Source organism: Triticum urartu, chromosome 4A (assembly GCF_056163025.1).
Source record: "Triticum urartu cultivar PI428250 chromosome 4A, HENAU_Tu73, whole genome shotgun sequence".
NCBI classification, from domain to species: domain Eukaryota; kingdom Viridiplantae; phylum Streptophyta; class Magnoliopsida; order Poales; family Poaceae; genus Triticum; species Triticum urartu.
In genome coordinates, this window is record NC_141876.1 from 585,800,253 (window position 1) to 585,813,896 (window position 13,644).

Sequence of the window (13,644 nt, forward strand, 5' to 3'; positions counted from 1 at the left end):
TATAAGGTCAGTGCTGGAGGAGTGTGGGCGATGGTTGAAGTATGGCGGCTACTATAATTTGGGTAAAGGAATTGATGCGGGGCGGGAGTTCCCAAGATCGCGCATGGTCCAAAAACAATATGCGTGTATGATAATAAGGAAAAGTGGCATGGAACCGCTAATTTTTGCAACGCTCAAGGCAGGTAGTTTGTTTTTATATTAATTGCTAGCTAGCTCGTCTATTGCACACGGTTTGTCCTAATTTCCAAATAAACTTACCCGCCTTTAGCTTGCACAGGTGGTGGTTTTACAGTGCACTAGCATCGAACATGGTTAAGCCAGTACCTCCATGCTCGCACTTGCACGGACGTGGTGATTTTACAGCGCACTTGCATCGCACACGGTTGAGCCAGTACCTCCACCTTTGCTCGTGCTTGTCCACGCATGATGATTCACAGCGCACTTGTATGGCACACGGTTAAGGTATTATACCCATGTCCGTTGAGCGTCATCAGATTCTTTGTAGCAAAAAATAATGGTAGATAGGGTCAGAAGACAGCCACACCAGCACATGGCCCAAATATATATGAGTGAAAAGGGTGGTCTGTGATGTTCACAATTCCAATGCACAACTTTGACCGCCTGGGCCCACAGTTGGGCACGTCGTCGAAGATCGATGAGAGGGGCCAGAAGTCAAGAACCACCTGGAAGTGGACAAATATATGTAGGAATACTGGGGATGTTTAAAACTTTAAATACACAACGCATAACTTTGGTGGCACCTGCCTCACAAACCCGAAAGCACCCTTGGATATATACATATAATGACATAATGTCATACCTAGCTAGGATGCTTGGCCCACCACCTCCCACTTTGTGTCAGCGGGGCGGATGCACGTAATGATCGATACTTTGGTCATACATGCATGTCGCCATGACCTACCATAAGACGGACCAATGAATCTATCATTTGGTAAAATGACAGTTGTTGTTGTCGATAAACCGCTTGGGCCAATGGATTGAACCATCATAAAAATCGGACGAGAGGGACCACAAAACCAGCACCTCTTGCATGCAGCCCAAAATGATGTGTGTTGGGAAGGGGTGATGTGTGTTTTTAATATAGAATAATGTACAATTTAGATGTGGTGCCTACCTCTCGATATAGACAACAACCATGAAGGCAAGGTAGTTAAGGACGAGATATGCAGGGTTTGATGTAGGTCGAACCTAGCAATCCGAGCATGTGGGAGGGAATCCTGACAACGCATGAGCTCGAGATTTGGTTGAGCGACTTGTGACGGTGACCGGTCCTAACACGAACTAGGAGGAATCCATTCATGGCCAACACATACCCCTCATTACCGGTCAAAGGGATGATATATATACACTCGGGGAGCCCACATATATGCGTGTCGTCACAAAAAACCGCACAAGGGAGATGCGGTTGATCAGAAGACCCCATATACACTGCATGCGGCCCGAAAATATGTATGGGTTCGGTGGTGTGTGATGTGTTTAAATCCCAAATGCACAACTTCGATAGGCCACCAACTACATTACAAACCTAACACCGTACCCGACTCCAAGCCTGGCTCAATACGTACGATGTCAGTTTCCCAACTTCGAGGTGGCGGCGGCATGGAGTTTGTCCCACGCATGCGCTCAAACTTTATTTGGTCTAGCATGGGACACATCTATATATATCTATACATCTATACACCTATATAGTCAGCGAATAACTTTGAAAGATGGTCGTTGGATGAAGCCAATCCGACGGTACAGAGATGGCAAATCCGATCACTACTGGCCGTTGGATATCATATACATTGCACCAGATTTTGCCACATGTACAATCTAGAAGACTCCATGGTTGAACTTAAGCATAATGCACAAACCTCAAAACACAAGCACTTCTCCTTTCTTCTCTAGAATCTTCCATATTTTAATTGCCCGAACTTTTTTTCTAAATGAATTCACTTTTTGTTTTTACCTTTACAATGCACAATTCCATGAATCTTAAAATAGATTTTTTATAAAACTAATTGATTTTGGATGAGATGAATTATAAGAATTAAACGAACATCTACATCATGCATATATGACTCAAAGCATACATGCTATAGTGTGCTATTTATTCATAATTTGGTTACCAAATCTCATGCGTGCAATGCACGTGTACCTTACTAGTATCAATAGGAAACCATCATGGTCAAACCCTTCTCGTTGTTGGGTCAAAGGGATAAATTGTGTGGACCCCCCTAATTGTCAGTAAAGGATAGTATATATACCTCGGGGAGCACACATATATGTGCCGCATCTATAAGCCGCACAAGGGTTGCCGGTCGATCTGAGAGCATCCAACGCTGCACACGTACGATCTGTGGGGTTTGGGTTCTAGCCAATCAGAATGCATGAGTCAGATCGCACATCCAGCAGGAGGGAGAATATCATACGGAAACCAACAATCGGTGGAAACCGGTGAAAACCAGGAGAAAAAGATGTTTTGAAGTTTCAATTCTTTTTGAAAAAATGCGGGATGTTAAGAGGATGATGTTTTATTTCCACACAAAATTTCGAGTTGAAACACATTACGAGATGTGAACTATGAAAACGACAAAATCAGCGTTCAATAGTGCCGAATAATAATGTCACTATTTAGGGCTGAATTTGTCTTTTTCATAACTCACATCTCGTAATATTTTTCAACTTGAAATTTTGTGTCACAATAAAACATCACCCTCTTAACATCCCACTTTTTTTAGATTTTTATGAAACTTTAAAATATGGTTTCCACGAAGTTTTCATTGAATATCGGCTTTCGTGAGTGAACCTTGTGCTATTTGAAAACATTTCGTGAGAAGAATGTCGGTTTTTAAATCCCCGTAAACCGAAAAGTAAGCCGAAAATCGTGAAACCTGGCATGGTGTCATGACATGGCACTTATATGTCGAGGAAATTTTTTCGTCCATTGTGGCCCATATTTTAGTACAAGCCTCTTACAAACCGAAGCTTCTCTCAAAGAAGCCTCATGGTTTCGATAGGGAAACATGTCCCCCTTGTAATCACTGACTCTTTTCGCCTTGTATTTTCTTCTATGGGCAACATGGAACGATAGGATATCTGTGCTGGAATTTAAAATTATACAGGGTTCGTTTGGCCTTTTTATACACTTCAAATATATGCTCCAGTTCACAAAAATGGCCAGAACATTTATATATGTGTCCTTGGGTGCATGTTTAGGTCCCATGCCAGGAATGGGAACGAATTACAATCGTGCCCACGTCCTGGCTCGTCCTCAAACATTTGGAATCTCGGTTTTTAAATCCCTGTAAATCCTAAACTCACCAGAAAGTCATCAAAGGTGGCATGGTGTCACGTCATGGCACATATATGTCGTGGTAAAAACATTGTTCAATTTGGGCCAAGCTTTATTACAAACCTCTTACGAAAACTGGAGCTTCTCTCAAAGAAGACTCATGGTTCCGATAGGGAAACGTGTTCCCCTTGTGGGCAAAATGTAATTACTGCCTCTTTTCGCCTAGTATTTTCTTCCACGGGCAACATGGAACGACATGATATCTGTGTTGAAATTTAAACTTATTCACGGTTCGTTTGGCCTTTTTTATACACTAATTGAGTTTCCTAGGAATTTAATCTCCATAATTCAAATCTGAACTACAAATACAAGCTCCAGTTCATCAAAATGGCTAGAAAAATTATACATGTGTCCTTAGGTGCATGTTTAGGTCCCATGCCAGGAAGGGAACGAATTACAACCATACCGGTGTCCTGAATCGTCCTTAATTAAACATTTCAAATCTCGGTTTTTAAGTCCCCATAAATCCAAAACTCACCAGGAAGTCATCAAAGGTGGCATGGTGTCACATCATGGCACATATATTTCGTGATAAAAACATTGCCAATTTGGGCCAAGCTTTATTACAAACCTCTTACAAACCGGTGCCTGTCGTAAGAACCCTCGTGGTTTCGATAGGGAATTGTGTCCCCTTGTGGGCCAAACAATAATTGCTCCCTATTCTAGCCTCGTATTTTCTTCTACATGCAACACGGAACAACGGGAGATTCGCGCTGAACTTTGAAATTATTCTGGGTTCGTTTGACCTTTTTTATTCATTAATTGAGTTTTCTAGGCATTTCATGTCCATCATTCAAATCCAAACTACAAATACATGCTCTAGTGCACCAAAATGGCTAGAAAAAATGTACATGTTTCCTTGGGGTGCATATTTAGGTCCCATGGAATGAATGGGAACGAGTTCAACTATCTCGCTGTCCTGGCTTGGCCACAAACATTGTGAATCTCGGTTTTTAAATCTCTGTAAATCCAAAACTCACTAGGAAATCATGAAACTTGGCATGGTGTCACTACATGGTACATATAATTGTCCAATTTGGGTGAAGCTATATTACAAGCCTCTTACAAACTGGAGCCTGTCGCAACCCTCGTGGTTCCGGTAGGGAAACATGCCCCTCTTGGGAGCAAAACAATAATCGCTACATCTTCTCGCCTTAAACTTTGTTTTCTACAGGCAACATAGAATAAGAGGAGTGTCGGGCTGAAATTTGAAACCGTTCAAGGTTCGTTTGGCCATTGTATATATATTACTAATTACTAAGTTTTCTATGCATTTAATGTAGTCCATAATTCAAATTTGAAATACAAGCACTTGCTCCAGTGAAGCAAAATGGGTGGAAAATCATACATGTGTCATTGGGTGCATGTTTAGGTCTCATTTAAGGAATGGGAATGGATTACAAACTTGTCGTCATCCTGAAACATTGAGAATCTCGATTTTTAAATCCCAGTAAATAAAAACTCACCCAAAAAACATGAAACTTGGCATGGTTTCATGACATGGCACATATATGCCGTGGTAAAAAATCGTCCAATTTGAGAAGAGGCGCACACATTAGTACCCAACAAAGTCCTTTTTGAAACAAAAAGCTGACACATTAGTATCGCAAACGGTTGTATTATATTAACCGTGTCGAAATTTAACCATACTTGGTGGCGTGCGTGTAGCTGTTTGATTAGACGGTACGATCGCGAGAAGTCCGCCATGCAGGTTCAGCGGTACGCGTGCAAGCAGTCCGCTGCGCAAGCTTGACGTGACGCGTGCATCATGTCCACCTCGCAGTCGCAGGCTTGACGGGACATGTGCGAGCAGCAAGGCCGCCCATGCTCATCGGAAAGCGAGCTCTTTGACCTCCATGCACCAGCCACCGCCCGCCTCGCTCACAACTTCTCCATTAATGGGTTAACTAAAGCACCTGGACGGCGGGTGTTTGCTTGTGATCCCATGGCAGCATTTGCTTTGTTTGTGTTTTCAACTCGTATTCCGCCCTAATTTAAATTGCCACATAGGGCAACGAATAATACGACCACAAATAAAATGTCAACGGATAATATGACGACAAATTTACAATGGCGCAGATAATAATTGTCTTACATGCATATTCCGGATAATTCAAAATGCCACATGCGGCAAAGCCCGGAAGACACGGGGGCAAGAGAAGAAGGAAATTGCAGACAACAATCTGGGTCGCTACTGTCTCTACTCGTCGATGGATCGCCGGGCGATGACATCCTCCAGATCCTTCTTCAATTCCTCACGACTTTGCTTGAAAGCAGCCACGGATTCCTCCACCTCCTGCTCGCGCTCGATCCGGAGCTTCCTCAAGTCACCCATAAGTTCCTCGACGACCGCTATCAGCGTCATCCCTGAGGCACTGCTCTGCTCATGCAGCATCTTCCAGCCGGCGGCCTCCTCCTCCTTCTCGGCGAGCACCTTGAGGAGTTTCGCATTGTCACCCATGAGTTGCTCGACGAGGCCGGCTGCCTTGTCAACCAAGGTATCGCTGATCTTGAGCTGCTTCATGAAGCCATCGACCAGCTCCTGCTACATAGTGACGCCAGCGAGAATGTCATCATTGCCAGCGAAGGACTTTAGGAACGCCGCTCGTTGCAATGGCCGATGCCGCGAATGCGCTTGTGAGAGCCCTCGCATGCCCGTGAGAGCTCATTCGAGGGCTCCGCGACGCGCCGGGCCGGGACATCTCTGCTAAGGCTGCGGCTTCGCGGCGGGACCTCTCTAGTGCTTCCGCGGCCTTGGTCTTTGCTGCCTGGTTATATGTCCACCCAAAACTCCTCCGACCGGTCATGGCGGAACGACTTGACAAGAAAGACCAGTTTTGTGGGTGATCAGGAGAGGAACTATGAAGTAATTTTTGAGTGGGTAGTTTTTATAGCCCGGTGCTAAGTGTGAACACATATTAGTTTCATAGGTGTGAAAAGATTTGCAATTACTTATTGTGTTGTAATCTACAATGTGACGAGAAACATGGTCAAAATTTATTGATGGCAGAAGGTTGACCACATGGTTGCTCGCCGTTGAGTCGGCCACGACGGGCTCCGCTCTGGCGTCCCTGCGCGCTTTGCTCGCCGTTGAGGCAAATTTACAATGGCAATGGTTAATAATTCTTAATGATTGTCTTACATATTCAGGATAATTTAAAATGCCACATGCGGCAAGGCCCAGAACACTCACGACCTACATATGCATAGAATTATAATAAAATATAAGCTAAAAGGCTGAGTTGGCGGCCTTCCGATGATGGTCTTCTCGGACTCCATGATCATCATGGCACCCTTGTGGCCGTTCACTCCAAGTGTCCCGACCCACCTCTACCTACGGAGCTGCTAGCACTAGGAGGCTCTTGGGGCTGCTGGGCCTCTTCCAGAAGAGCTTGACAGCGTGTAATCGCACGCATGACAACTCCACAGAACCGCTCCATTTCCATGTCTCTACCTGGTAGCAAATTTCGTCCATCACCTGCATCCTCAAGATATCACGTTGGCGATGTTCTACTTCGTCGGGGACGTCAACTCCTCCAAGTATGTGCTCGAGCTTGGCCACCACATCATCGGGATCGAGGTTGACACGGCCGCCATGGGCAATGATGAAGCCGCATGCTGCCAGTGTCTTGACTGAATCATTGAGGTCCTCTGCCCATTTCTTGCAGGGCATCAGGCTCTTGAGAGCACTGGTGATGGCGGCTCTTCAAGTGGGTCGTTGATCATGCAACCATGCATCTCTAGATCTTTCGCACGGTGGATGACAAACTGCCCATCACACCTCCTCTGCAATATGTTGATTGTACTCCCAAGGACTGTCACGCCGGTATCGCTGCCGATGGGCCATGGTGCCTGAACCGGCCGATGAAGATCGCGCTCCCCGACCTGCTCCGGCTCGTTCGCCTCGCTGAAGATGTAACTCAGGTAGGCGCCGACGTGAAAGCTTTGGTCATTGCCTGGCATGCATGGAATAACTAACGGTAGGTGAGGACTAGATCTGCGCAGAGTGTCACAGCGGTGCGTTGCCTCCTGGGTTATATGCAGCAAGCCGTTAGCTGGTGGCGGGAAACCGGTGAGGGAAGATGGGTGGATTTTACAATTCACCCATGTGGAGTGCGGGAAGCATTCACTTGAGCGCGGGAAGACTAAGTGGAGCACACACACAACCCGAGTACCGTATTTGGCGCCATGTGTTATTTATCACACAAGTGTTAACATAAGGAAATGTATGTGTAACTTACTAATCATCGCACACGAGTACTCGCAGACGCATCATGTGCGATAGTCCTAGCCACCGCAAGCAAGTAGTTTGCATTTCTCAAAGCTTTTTGTACACACAGAATCGCACACGAACTAACTGTATTAACCGTCTGTGTTGTAATTTCTCATTGCAAACAGTTCATCTGAGTCGGCTGTTTGCCACGTATCACACACATCTTGTTAAGTTGAACCGTTTCTATTGTGTTCGCTAATCAAAAACAGTTCATCCGAGTGAACCGTATGCCCTATATCACGAACATCTTGATCTGGCTAACCATTTCTGTTACACTCTCTAATAGCAAATAGTTCATTGGAGTGAAATGTGTATGCCGTAAATCGCACAAATATTGATATGGCTGCCTGTTTCTGTTGTTCTGTCTCAACGCAAATAGTTCGAGCGGGTTAACTGTGTGCCCTGAATCGTACACGCAACTACCGTTTCGCACATTTTTGACGGGTCTTTTACATCCCCGTTTGTGATTAATGCGTCGCACACAGCTTCGTCAAAGGGTATCTGATCATGGTGTCGCGTTAGCCGCATCCTGTAGTAGTGTCTCTCAAACAACCCTGCAATCAAATACAAGAAATCTCTTCTGTCCCCAACACACCCAATACAATGGCAAATTGTATAGGTGCACTAGTTCGGCGAAGAGATGGTGATAAAAGCGTAATATGGATGGTAGAAATATATTTTATAATCTAAATAAATAAAAACAGCAAGGTAGCAAATAGTAAACGGGCACAAAAACGGTATTGCAATGCTTGAAAATGGGGCCTAGCGTCCGTACTTTCGCTAGTGCAATCTCTCAACAGTGCTAATCTAATTGGATCTTATAACCATCCCTCAACGTGCGATGAAGAATCACTCCAAAGTTCTTATCTAGTAGAGAACATAAGAAGAAATTGTTTGTAGCTATTATTTCCGATCGATCTATCCAAGAGTTCTTACTAAAATAACACCAAGTTATTCTTTCCGTTCGATCTATCAAGAGTTTGTACTAAAATAACACAAGTTATTCTTTCCGATCGATCTATCAAGAGTTCGTACTAAAATAACACCAAAGAAAATGGATATTCATAATACTCAATCCAACACAAAGAACCTCAAAGAGTGCCCCAAGATTTCTACCGGAGACACAAAGACGAGAACGTGCATCAACCCCTATGCATAGATTACCCCAATGGCACCTCAGGAATCCACGAGTTGACTGCCAAAACACATATCAAGTGAATCAATATGATACCCCATTGTCACCATGGGTATTCATATCAAGACATACATCAAATGCTCTCAAATCCATAAAAGTATTCAATCCGATAACAACGAAATCTCAAAGGGAAAAACTCAATTCATCACAACAAGATAGAGAGGGGGAAACACCATATGATCCGACTATATTAACAAAGCCTGCGATACATCAAGATCATGACATCTCAAGAACACGAGAGAGAGGGAGAGAGAGAGAGAGAGATTAAACACATAGCTACTGGTACAAACCCTCAGCCCCGAGGGTGGACTAATCTCTCATCATCATGGTGGCCGCCGGGATGATGAAGATGGCCACCGGTGATGATTTCCCCCTCCGGCGGAGTGCCAGAATGGGGTCTAGATTGGTTCTCGGTGGCTACTGAGGCCTGCGGCAGTGGAACTTATGATCTGGGGTTATTTCTGACAGCTTCTCTATTTATAGGATCTTTTGGCGTCTATTTCACGCGAAAATGGGCCTCGAGGTGAGCACAACCCACCGGGGCAAAGCCAGGCACGCCCTGGTGGGTTGTGCCCTCCTTGTGGCTCTTCTGACCCTCCCACAAAGCTTCGAGGGTCTCTTTTGTTCCAAAATAATCGTCAAAAAGGTTCTGCTCATTTGGAGAACTTTCATTTCTGCATAAAAAACAACACCACGGTAGTTCTGCTGAAAATAGCGTCAGTCCGGGTTAGTTCCATGCAAATCATACCAAAACCATATAAAATTGTTGTAAACATGTCATGAATACTTCATAAATTATAGATACGTTGGAGACGTATCAATTAGCAAGTGACCAAGAGAAGTTGTTATTATTTTTGTCAGAGGGAGAACGAAGGAGGTTAAAGTCTCCTCCAATAACAATAGGAATCGTGCAAGATTCAATCTTAGTAGATAACTCGTCAAGGAACAGGGAGGAACTACTAGGGAAAACCTTATACACAGAACATTAGCAGTAGCGCGGGCTAAAAACGCACGCTGGTGGAATTAGCAGCAGCCTGGTGTTTTAAACTGCGCTACAGATACAGTTATAGCAGTAGCGCGCCCGAGTACAAAAGTGCTACTACTAAAATTCCCACGGTTTAGCCGATAGGCTACACATAGTAGTAGCGATCTGCGTAGAACTGCGCTACCGCTACTTGTTTTGTAGCAGTGCGTTTACGAACAAAGGTGCTACTGCTAACGAAAATAAAATTAAATGGAAAGCAAATAAAAAAGAGAAGGAATAGCTGTAGCGCTTGTTAAGAAACGCGACCCATCGCTCCCCGCACACCCTCGACGCCGCCCCCGACCGCGACCTCGACCCCACCCCCGACACTGACCTCGACGCACCCCCTACATCGCTGCCCTCCGCCGTGCGCCCGCCGCCCCGACCCCGACCCCGTCGCCGACCTCGACGCCACGTGCCCCTCTCCCTAACTCCGCCGGCTCCAGAGGTGAGCACGCCCTCCTCCTCCTCCTCCCCTACGCCTGCCTAGCCAGGGTTCTTAGGGTTAAATTTCATACTTCATCTAATTAGTTAGGGTTCATCAAATTAGATTCTAATTACGGCAATAGTTGTTAAATAGAATTATTTTTAGATTTCATCGAATTAGTTAGGGTTAAACTTTAGAGTTCATCAAATTAGTTAGGGTTAAATTTTAGAGTTCATCAAATTAGTTAGGGTTAAATTTTAGAGTTCATCAAATTAGTTAGCGTTCATTACATTTTATAGTTCATCAAATTAGTTAGAGTTAAATTTTAGAGTTCATCAAATTAGTTAGGGTTCATTAAATTTTAGAGTTCATCAGTTAGTGTTAAATTTTAGAGTCCATCTAACTAGTTTTTTTACTGTTTTTAGTAAGCGTTTAATAGAATTAGTAAGAAAATTAATATAACTAGTTGAACTAGTTTATTTTTAGTAAAAACTAGTTTATTTTTATTCATAGTAAGTGCTTAATTGAACTAGTTGAGTTAATACAACTATTTTATTTTTAGTATGAAAATTAATAGAACTAGTTTACTTTTTTAGTTAAAGCAATTATTCCCACATCGACGTCGACGATGCCTATCCCGCGTCCTCGTCGTCGAGTCGGCGGAGGACACCTGCGTCACCAGATGGGTCATATCCGGGACTGGGCTCCGCCGGGGTGGTACTGGGAGGTGCTACCTACCAGGGGCGCAGGTTGGTGAGGAGTCAGCCCGTCATTGACCCGAACCTTCTTTGGTGGCGGTCGCGTGGGCCAGTGACGGTCCAGAGGCTCGAGGACCCCGCGGAGGTGGTGCGTCACCGTGTCAGTGAGGAGGACGCGCACGTCCGTCGCTACTTGTTTGCGTTGGAGCACATGTTCTCCAATACCTGGCAGGTTCTTTAGGGATCTCACTGGAGCTATGATCCTGTGATGGTTCCTTCTCTGTGGGTGTCCACCGCCCGCGCCGATACCCGTCGTGCGCTAGGGTTTTAGTTGTATTAGTGATGTTATATGTATGATACTATTCGGGATGTATTAGTGATAATATTCGATGATGTACGGACGCATGAGATGATTTACTTTTGCTTATTGAATGCATGCTAATTTGAATACTTACTTATTTTACGATTTGGTTTTGCTTATTGAATGCTCATGTCAATATGAGTCCTATAAGATATTTTGAAGTGTATATCTTGTGTTGCTCAAATAGGATATGTGCTTGCCCAAGTGGCCAGTCATGTTTGCAGGTTACACCTCTAAGTGGCCTATGTTTTGACGGATTGTTGATTCATTTCCGTTCTGTAAAATTTCAGGCGCTCGATATGTCGTATTTTAGCAAAGCTCATGCCAGATTTTTCGTGAATTTTGGCATGACTTGTGCCAGAATATGTAGGAAATATCGAGTGTCCCGGATTTGTGTGTTGAGTATCCTGGTAGTTGTCTTCGATCGATTTTCAATTAATGTTTCAACTATGAACATAGGAAATGTCTGACGACGAAAAGGATTTCGGTATTTGCAAGTACTGCGAAGACGAGCGCGGCCTATGCGACGGAACCTTCCTAGATGATGATAGGAGCTTCAGCATCAAGCTGGACGAGAACTTTGAAGTGGATACAGTAAGTCACAATGGCAACTCTTTTTTCGTAATTAAGCATGACATCTCCTTCATTTGCTTCAACTTATAATTTATTTATTTTACTATTCTACTTGCATATCCCCTGCCATGCAAGAGTTTCTGTCTTGTATAAGATAGGTTTCAGTCGTACTATGGAGGTAAAGAAAGTTTACTTGACGAAGACCGAGCATGGTTATATTTTCCATGCAAAATTATACAAACGAAGACGACTACACCTATTTTGGATGCAAAACTTGGCGAGCACTATGCAAGACTTATGCATTTGAGCCTGATATGATTATCACCTTTGATATTCGTTCGGAAGATGATATTGAATGTAATACCGACATCTGGGTCGATGTGCAGACGCCTCCAGTTATACCATTATGTGAGTTTCTTGACCATATTTATGTCTTTGATATTGTTTATTCAAAAATAGTTGACAACTAATTTCAATTGTCAGCTTATTTCCGTTCAAGCAAACATGACCAGCGCTTGGTAGACTGGACCTACTACTGTCCCGGGGCTGAACTAAACTGCGAGGAGCTAAGTCATTATGTTTCATGGCTTCAGGATCTTGATACTGTGAAGACAAATTTTCTTCCTGCACTTAGAAATGTTAGTACTGAAAACGTGCGACCAATAGTGTTCGTACTGAACTACGGTCACATGTATTTAGGAAAGATGGTAAGATTTTTACTATTTGTCCTCAGTTCATCTTTTGCATACATTATTTTTTAAGCTAAACTTCATTGCTAACTATGTTAATATACGATGTTCTTCAACAGGGACTCCCGATGAATGTTGTGCCTGATTGGATCGAGACTAAAGGTACCATGAATATTTTTAGCTTACGGCCAAGATATCCTACAATGCACTTTAGTGCATTCAGGATTTCTAATAGCAAGGAATGCTTAATAGTGAAAGACTGGAGCAAAATTGTGAATGATCGCAGAGAAGTACTAGGGGGCAGCAATTAGAAGCGCAACCCACGATTTGGAGACAGGTTCATATGCATGCTCCAACTTGATGAAGGAGAAGTGTTATACATGTTTTATGTTACTTTACCTGAGAGAGAGCAGCAGGAGTGATTAGCTAGCTAGAAATGAGTTTGAAGATGATGATGTGCTACACTATGACTATGATGATTAAATAGCTAGTATTAGTGGTAATGACTATGGTGATTATTATTAGCTAGTGTTGGTGGTGATTAGATAGCTACCGCAGCTAGTGTTGGTGGTGATTAGCTAGCTAGAATGAGTTTGAAAATGATGATGTCACTAGTAGAAAAAGGGTCAAACGTGAAGCACATTAGTGTCGGTTTGAATTTGAGCCGGCACTAATGGTACCATTAGTGCCAGTTCGAACGGCTATGCATTAATGCCGGTTCGTGTTGAACCTTCAGCACCGGTTCGTGCCACGAACCGGTACTAAAGGGGTGATGGCAGGCTGGCGTTAGGCCGGGGCCCCACGATCACCTTTAGTACCGGTTCGTGTCACAAACCGGTAGTAAAGGGCTAACCTTTAGTACCGGTTTGTGCCACGAACCGGTACAAAAGGGGTCTGACCTATAGTACCGGTTTGTGACACAAACCGGCACTATAGGGCAATTTTCAAACTCTAACCCCCCCCCCCCCCCCCCGTGTGTCGCCATTTCAGTTCTGAAAAAATCAAAAGAAAATGATAAAAACTTCAAAAAATAAAATCCTTCGAGA

General features: G+C 43.9%; 1 pseudogene; it reads right to left on the reverse strand.

Moving 5' to 3' along the window:
* Nucleotides 1-7,030: 7,030 nt before the first annotated feature.
* LOC147976859 (uncharacterized) overlaps nt 7,031-13,644 on the reverse strand; it is a 37,275-nt pseudogene continuing 30,661 nt past the window's right edge.